Below are 8,110 nucleotides of genomic sequence, written 5' to 3'. Positions count from 1 at the left end.
ATCGTGCACATCTTGTGAATGACTTCCTTCAGGATAATGACTTCGCTCGAATAGAGTAGCCAGCATGTTTTCCAGACATGAACCCTATCGAACATGCCTGGGATAGATTTAAAAGGGCTGTTTATGGACGACGTGACCCACCAATCATTCTGAGGGATCTACGCCGAATCGCCGCTGAGGAGTGGGACAATCTGGACCAACAGTGCCTTGATGAATATGTGGATAGTATGCCACGACGGACACAGGTATGCATCAATGCAAGAGGACGTGTTACTGGGTATTAGAGGTACCGGTGTGTACAATAATCTGGACCACCACCTCTGAAGGTCTCGCTGTATGGTGGTACAACACGCAATGTGTGGTTTTCATGAGCAATAAAAAGAGCGGAAATGTTTATGTTGATCTCTATTCCAATTTTCTGTACAGATTCCGAAACTATCGGAACCGAGGCGATGCAAAACATTTTTTGATGGGTGTACTTTACAAAAGAAAACATGATCCGGTATAGGTATAACGTGAACATTGTTTATTGAAATACAGCGGTTAACTAATTTCGACCATAAGTCATTTACCAGCACCTGCAAAAACTAACATGGAGGAGCACTGCACTGTCTGCATACTTCGCTATACATTAGACAACGCACATTAATACACCACACTCCAGTCCAAAAATCCTACTTAAATATTGTAATTATCAGATTATTTTACTTTACAAGCACAAAACCAGACGTCATAATCCATAATTACATTAGAATTGAATGCACGTCAAAAACGTTTCAAAACTTTCAATACTACATGTGTCGTATTTGTAATATTATTTCAAGTACCGCAGCCTGACAACTAACAATACCTGTTACCATGTTGTCAAAGATACACGTGCACCCAAATATTGCAGAACTGTCGACAGCAAATATAAAAGTTGCAATAAATGCGCACTCCATCCCACACTCTATATGCTTAATAAACGAGGTCGACGGAAAAAAAAAAATAATTAGCAGAGCGTGGTTTCGATCCACGGACCTCTGGGTTATGGGCCCAGCACGCTTCCACTGCGCCACTCTGCTACAGCAGCGCCAAAGGCTTGTCATAACCTGAGATCTGCCATTTCGTGAGTTGTGTTCGAGTCCGTTTCGCACACCTAAATCGAGTATATTGCTGGCGCGCCGGACTTGGTTGTGTAAGGTATATCAGGGGGCATACAAACAGACGTAATAAAATATTTTATACAGTACATTAAAGTAATATATGAAATAAGCACAAATTACATGAAATATTGAAAAATGAGAAATGTCTGGCGTGCCAGACTTAACAAATGCCTTATATGGTAGGTCATTAGCACCTGAATGATACGTGTAGACGCACGGAGACCAACCTTTGACATTTTTTACAGGAGAATAATCCATAAAATACAAGTTCCAGAAATATTTTGAAATTATGATATCAATGTCGGGCCAGCATAATTCCATTACGGAGGACAATTTATAAATACTAACATGTGTCATTATGTCCGCCGTATATTTCGCCACAATGGATAAGCTATAAGTAGTGATACTATCAAAGAGAGAAATTCTGCAAATATAATCAACTTTCATTTTGAGGCACACCTTATTGGACAAATAAGAATACCAACATATTCCTCATGTATATGCGTCTTAGATTAAGTAAATAAATAGTAACACATCACATTATTTTAAAGACGGTATGGAACCAAGGAGCAAAGATTGGAAACCTCACGTGGACTTTGTTCCTTGTCATACACCAAGTGAAAAATAAACTAATACAGATCGCTCAATAAAAGAAACAGAGTGCCAACTTCAGTAGCATTCAATACTATATATAAATAAATACATAGAAAGTACTAAATCATTTAAAATCTATCAAGCGATGTAAAATGCAAGGTAGAGCATAAACAAACGGTGCTTGCGATAACAAATGTAGGACCTAATACTGGGCACTTCATGTACTTCATGACTAAGTATATTAAGTTCATCATAAAATAAAATGAACTTAACACCTGAGGAGGCAAAATATCGAGTCAAGATGACACTGAAATGAAAATGAATATTTATGAATCAGAAGGATCGGAACAAAAAGTATGAGGCAGCATAAAAGTAAGGATGACATCTAAATATTAAGTACGCAAAAATTAACATAATACTTTTTAAAGAGAAAGTCTGCGAAAATAGGAATCACCGTTCATTGCAACATGCATTATTGAACACATGGAGATGTTAAAACATTCTACTCAGAATCATGACTATCAGAAATTATTTCACCTGGCATGTAAGATGTATGATATAGCAAATACCGTCTGAATTCAAAGCGTATGTAGCAATTACAATTCGAAATAAGGCAGGTGTTTGCGGCTATGAATGAACCACAAACATCCGTTTAATGAGTCATGGTCGCAAATACTGACACGAATTATTAAGGGAAGAGTTAAAAGACTCTTGGAAACCAAGTTTGGGTTCCGGAGAAATGTAGGAACACAACAGCGAATAGTAATCCTATGACATATCTTAAAAAATAGAGACTACTGAAAGGCAAGCACACGCCTGTAGCGCTTGTAGACTTACAGAAAGTTTTTGACAATTCTGACTGGAACAGATATTACGAAACTATGAATGTAGCCAGGATAAAATAGAGAGCGTTATCTATTATCTGCAACTTGTGTAGAAAGCCGTATGCAATTATGTGTCGAAGGACATGAAAGGAAGAAGTATTTGAGAAGAATACGGAGCGAGTTGTAGCGTACCGTCAATGTTATTCAGTCTGTACATGGAGTAAAGGTAACCAAGGAGAGATTTGGACGGGAAATTAAAGTTCAGAGAGAAGAAGTAAAATCTTTGAGGTTTCCCAGTGTTACTGTAATCTGTTACAGACAGCCAAGGTGTTCGAAGTTTAGTTGAACGAAGTGGATAGTGTCCTCAAAAGAGGTTATGAGTTGAACATTGACAAAAGTAAAACGAGGGTAATGGAATGCAGTCGAATTGAATTAGGCAATGCTGTGTGAATTAGATAAGGAAGCAGAAGAATTTTCTATTTGGGCAGCAAATATGCTGCGGCCAAAGTAGGGAGAATATAACATCCAGATTGGGATTGCAGAAAAATCATTTCTGAAAAAGTGAAATTTGTCAGCGTTGAGTGTGCATATCAGTGACAGGAAGTTTTTCTGAAGGTACGTGTCTGGAGTGTAGCCTAGATGTTAATGTGATAGTGTAAGATACGGACCGATAGCTGTTGAAGTGTGGTCCTATAGAACAATATAGAAAATTAGTAAGGTAGAACATTTTGACACAATCTGACTGAAACACATCAGTTGATATGACACATCATGAGGCATCAAGGAATCCTGAATTTTGTTGTAGAGGGATGTATGTGGGAGGAGAGCTGGTGGGGTGGGGAGGGAGGGGGAGGAGGGGGCGGAGCAGTAAAAATTACAGAGGAGCAAGGCATCTCCAAATGGGTGTTGTGGGTTGTAGCAGTTATGAAGACTAACACGATCTGCGTCAAACCAGCTATCAGACTAAGGAGAACAATAAGTAGTACTATTTATGCTACTACTACTGCACATACAGTGTGCAACACAATGAAATAGTCACTTTTTAGAAACCCCGTAACGACTCAGAAGTTCGAATCTGGCTCAAAGATGCCTTCATCCTTCATCTGTAATGGACCTATGCGACGTCGCCCTTGAGTTTCTGCCGCGCTTCAGACAGCAAGGTATCGGCTCACGCGAAAACAAAAGGCCACATCTCAGAAGTTCATGTGACGTATAAGCTGGGTGAATTTCACAATAAATCTTCCCAACGCCGCCGCGGATGTGTCACACGACGGGAGATCGTCCCCCCTCCCTCTTCCTGTCCTTCTACATGATTACTCTGCTATTCACAAATAAAGTGCCTGGCAGTGGGTTCAATGAACCACCTTCAAGCTGTCTCCACCGTTTCACTCTCGAACTGCACTCGGGAAAAAAGAGCACTTAAATTTTTCTGTGCGAGCCCTGATTTCTCTTATTTTATCACAATGATCATTTCTCCCTATCTAGGTGGGTGCCAACAGAATAATTTAGCAATCGGAGGAGAAAACTGGTGATTGAAATTTCAAGAGAAGATCCCGTCGCAACGAAAAACGCCTTTGTTTTAATGATTGCCACTCCAATTCACGTATCATGTCTGTGGAAATATCTCCCCCATTTCGCGATAATACAAAACAAGCCGCACCTCTTTGTACTTTTTCGATGTCATCCGTCAGTCTCACTTGATGCGGATCCCACACCGCACAGCAATACTCCAGAATAGGGCGGACAAGCATGGTGCAAGCAGTCTCTTTAGTAGACCTGTTGCACCTTCAAAGTGTTCTGCCAATGAATCGCAGTCTTTGGTTTGCTCTACCCACAATATTATCTATGTGATCGTTCTAATTTAGGTTATTTGTAATTATAATCCCTAAGTATTTAGTTGAATTTATAGCCTTCAGATTTGTGTGACTTATCGCGTAATCGAAATTTAGTGGATTTCTTTTAGTACTCATGTGAATAACTTCCCATTTTCTTTATTCAGGGCCAATTGCCACTTTTCGCACCATATAGGTATCTTATTTAAATCATTTTGAAATTCGTTTTGGTCATCTGACGACTTTAGAAGACGGTAAATGAAAACATCATCTGCAAACAATCTAAGACGGCTACTAAGATTGTCTCCTATGTCGTTAATATAGATCAGGAACAATAGAGGGCCTATGACACTTCCCTGACGAACGCCGGATATTACTTCTGTTTTACTCGACGACTTTCCGTCTATTACTACGAACTGTGACCTTTCTGACAGGAAGTCACGAATCCAGTCGCACAACTGAGGCGATATTCCAGTTTGGTTACAAGACGTTTGTGAGGAACGGTGTCTGGAAATCTAAAAATATGGAATCAGTGCTACGTGTCAAAAAATCGTTTTCTTCGAGGTACTTCATAATCTTCGAATACAGTATATGTTCCAAAACCCTACTGAGAGTCGATGTTAGTAATACGGACCTGTAATTCAACGGATTACTCCTACTTCCCTTTTTGCGTACTTGAGCAATTTTCCAGTCTTTCGGTACGTATCTTTCTATGAGCGAGAGGTAGTATATAATTGCTAAATATAGAAGTATTGTGTCAGCATACTCTGACAGGAACCTGAATGATATACAGTCTGGACCAGAAGCCTTGCATTTATTAAGTGATTTAAGCTGCTTTGCGACACCGAGGATGTCTACTTCGATGTTTCTCATCTTGGCAGTTGTTCTTGTTGGAATTCAAGAATATTTATCGCGTTTTCTTTGGTGAAGGAGTTTCGGAAAACCATGTTTAATAACTCTGCATTAGAAGCACTGTCATCAGTGACTTCACCGTTGTTATCGCGCAGTAAAGGTATTGATTGCGTCTTGCCACTGGTGTGCTTTATGAATGACCAGAAACTCTTTGGCTTTTCTGCAGATTTCGAGACAGAGATTCGTTATGGAAATTATTAAAAGCATCTCGCATTGAAGTACGCGCTATATTTCTAACTTCTGTAAAACTTTGCCAGTCTTGAGGATTTTGAGTTCTTTTATATTTGGCATGTTTTTTTTTTTTTTCGCTGCTTCTGCAACAGCGATCTGACTCGTTTTGTGTAGCATCGAGGATCAGTACCATAACTTATTAATTTATGTGGTATATATCTCTCAACTGTTGCCGATACTATCCCTTTGAAATGATTCCGCAACTTTTCTAAGCTTACATGACCAGATCGGAAGGAGTGAAGACTGTCTCTTAAAACGGCGTTAATAGCATTTTTATCAGCTTTTTAAAATAGATATACTTTGCGTTTCTTTTTGATAGTTGTATGTGTTACGGCAAACAGCCTAGCAGCAACTGCCTTGTGGTCGCTAATCCCTGTATTCGTCACGATACACACTGTTTGTCCAGGATTATTTGTTGCTAAGAGGTCAAGTATGCTTTCGCAACCATTTACGCTTCGAGTCGGTTCATGAACTAATTGTTCAAAATAATTTTCTGAGAAAGCATTCAGTACAATTTCGGATGACGTTTTATGCCTGCCGCCGGCTTTAAACGTATAATTTTTCCAGCGCATCGAGGGTTGATTGAAGTCACCACTGACTAAAATTGTATGAGTGTGGTACCTATTTGAAATGTGACTCAAGTTTTCTTTGAACTGTTCAGCAGCTATATCTTCTGAGTCGGGAGGTTGGGAAAACAATCCAGTTAATAGTTTAGTCAGATTGTCAAGTATAACGTCTACCCATACTATTTCGTAGGAACTATCTACTTCAATTTCACTACGCGGCAAGCTACTTCTGACAGCAACTCCACCACAAACTGCATTTAATCTATCCGTTTTCAACACTTTTAGATAGTTTGAAAAAAATTCAGCTGAACTTTAGGCTTTAGCCAGCTTTCTTACATATAACTATTTGAGCTTCAGCGCGTTCTATTAGGGCTTGGAGCTCTGGTTCTTTCCCAACACAGCTACGACAATTTAGAAGCACGATACCAATCGTTTCTACAACTAACTTACTGTGTTTTATCTGTCCCCTTTTAGACGGACGCCCTTTCTGTGGTTCGCAGTGACACTCTAATCTGTCCCTTCCACACAGCCTCCATTACCCGTGTAGCCGCTTCCTGTGTGTAGAGGACCCTTGACCTATTAAGCGGAACTCGGAAACTCACCACCCGATGGCGCAAGTCAAGGAATCTCCAGCCTACACGGTCACAGAACCGCCTCTCCACTCGACTCTGCACCAAAAGACCACAGTCAGTTCAATCGACGATGCTGCAAATGGTGAGTTTAGCCTTAATGTCACAAGCAAGACTGCCAGTCTTTACCATTTCCGCTAGCCACCCGAAACCAGAGAAAATCTCCTCTGATCTAAATCGACACACGTCATTGGTACCGACATGGGCTACCCTTGCAGTTGGCTGCACCCTGCAGTCTTCATGGCATCTTGAAGCACCCTTCCCACATCTGGAATGACTCACCCCAGTATGCACATGGAGTGCATATTGGTTTCCTTCCCCTCCTTGACAACCATGTTCGTAAGGGGCCCCATTATGAGCCTAACGTTGGAGATTCCAACAACCAGAAAACCTACCCTCTATAAATGCCCAGAACTTGTGGGCTGAGAAGCCTCATCTGGAACAGTGTGGACGACTTCGTCAGCCATTGACAACACCCAAAACCTGTTCGTCAAATGAACCGGAGAGGCCCTACGATCGGCACCATGGAAAGTCTTTCGCTGCCTGTCAGACTTTGGAATGATCTCCCACTCTACCACGTGCGAGGGGTCAACCTCAGTGTGGGCAGTACCCAGGGCGGCCACAGCAGTGGATAGATCTGGGGACATGGGATCAAATGCCTCTGAGCACTATGGGACCTAACATCTTAGGTCATCAGTCCCCTAGAACTTAGAGCTACTTAAACCTAACTAACCTAAGGACATCACACACATCCATGCCCGAGGCAGGATTCGAACCTGCGACCGTAGCAGTCCCGCGGTTCCGGACTGCAGCGCCTGGAACCGCAAGACCACCGCGGCTGGCAGATCTGGGGACATGTGGGTCGTGCTCGACATCCCTCACATACCCACGTCTGACCCCTGCAGTGATGCCTCTTGGCAGCAGCCTCAAGCTGTGTGATGGAAGCCAACGCAGCCTGGGGCTGTGAGCGAAAAATCGCCAACTCTGCTTGCATCTGTACAAGGCAATCACATTTCACCGCTTCTTTCGACGCCTCTGCGATGGAGGTCACACCAGTGACGTCCAGAGTTAAAATTGTTTTCTTCTTTGTGTCCTAACTTCAGAAACACCACCGCTGAACATCGACTCGAAATGACCTCAGAAAGCGGCATAAAGGGCGTGAGTGAAACCACCCCTGCCTTGGAGCATTGATTCTCACACGTTTCGAGGTCGAAAACTACGGTTTGTAGTGCGATGTGCAGCAACAGGACGACGTTCTTCACAATCTTTGACACTGGTTACTCTCGCCAGGCGATTTACACGTTCTTTACGGATATCGTAGGCTTGCAACCCTATTTATCTACATCTACATCTACATCCATACTCCGCAAGCCACCT

General features: G+C 41.8%; 1 non-coding gene across 1 annotated transcript; it reads right to left on the bottom strand.

Annotated features, from left to right (window-relative positions):
• Positions 1-992: 992 nt before the first annotated feature.
• On the bottom strand, positions 993-1,064 carry Trnam-cau (transfer RNA methionine (anticodon CAU)). The gene has a single exon. It is a non-coding gene; the product is annotated as a tRNA-Met (tRNA).
• Between the last annotated feature and the right edge of the window lie 7,046 nt (positions 1,065-8,110).

Source organism: Schistocerca cancellata, chromosome 9 (assembly GCF_023864275.1).
Source record: "Schistocerca cancellata isolate TAMUIC-IGC-003103 chromosome 9, iqSchCanc2.1, whole genome shotgun sequence".
NCBI classification, from domain to species: Eukaryota; Metazoa; Arthropoda; class Insecta; order Orthoptera; family Acrididae; genus Schistocerca; species Schistocerca cancellata.
This window is presented reverse-complemented; position numbering and strand designations above follow the sequence as displayed.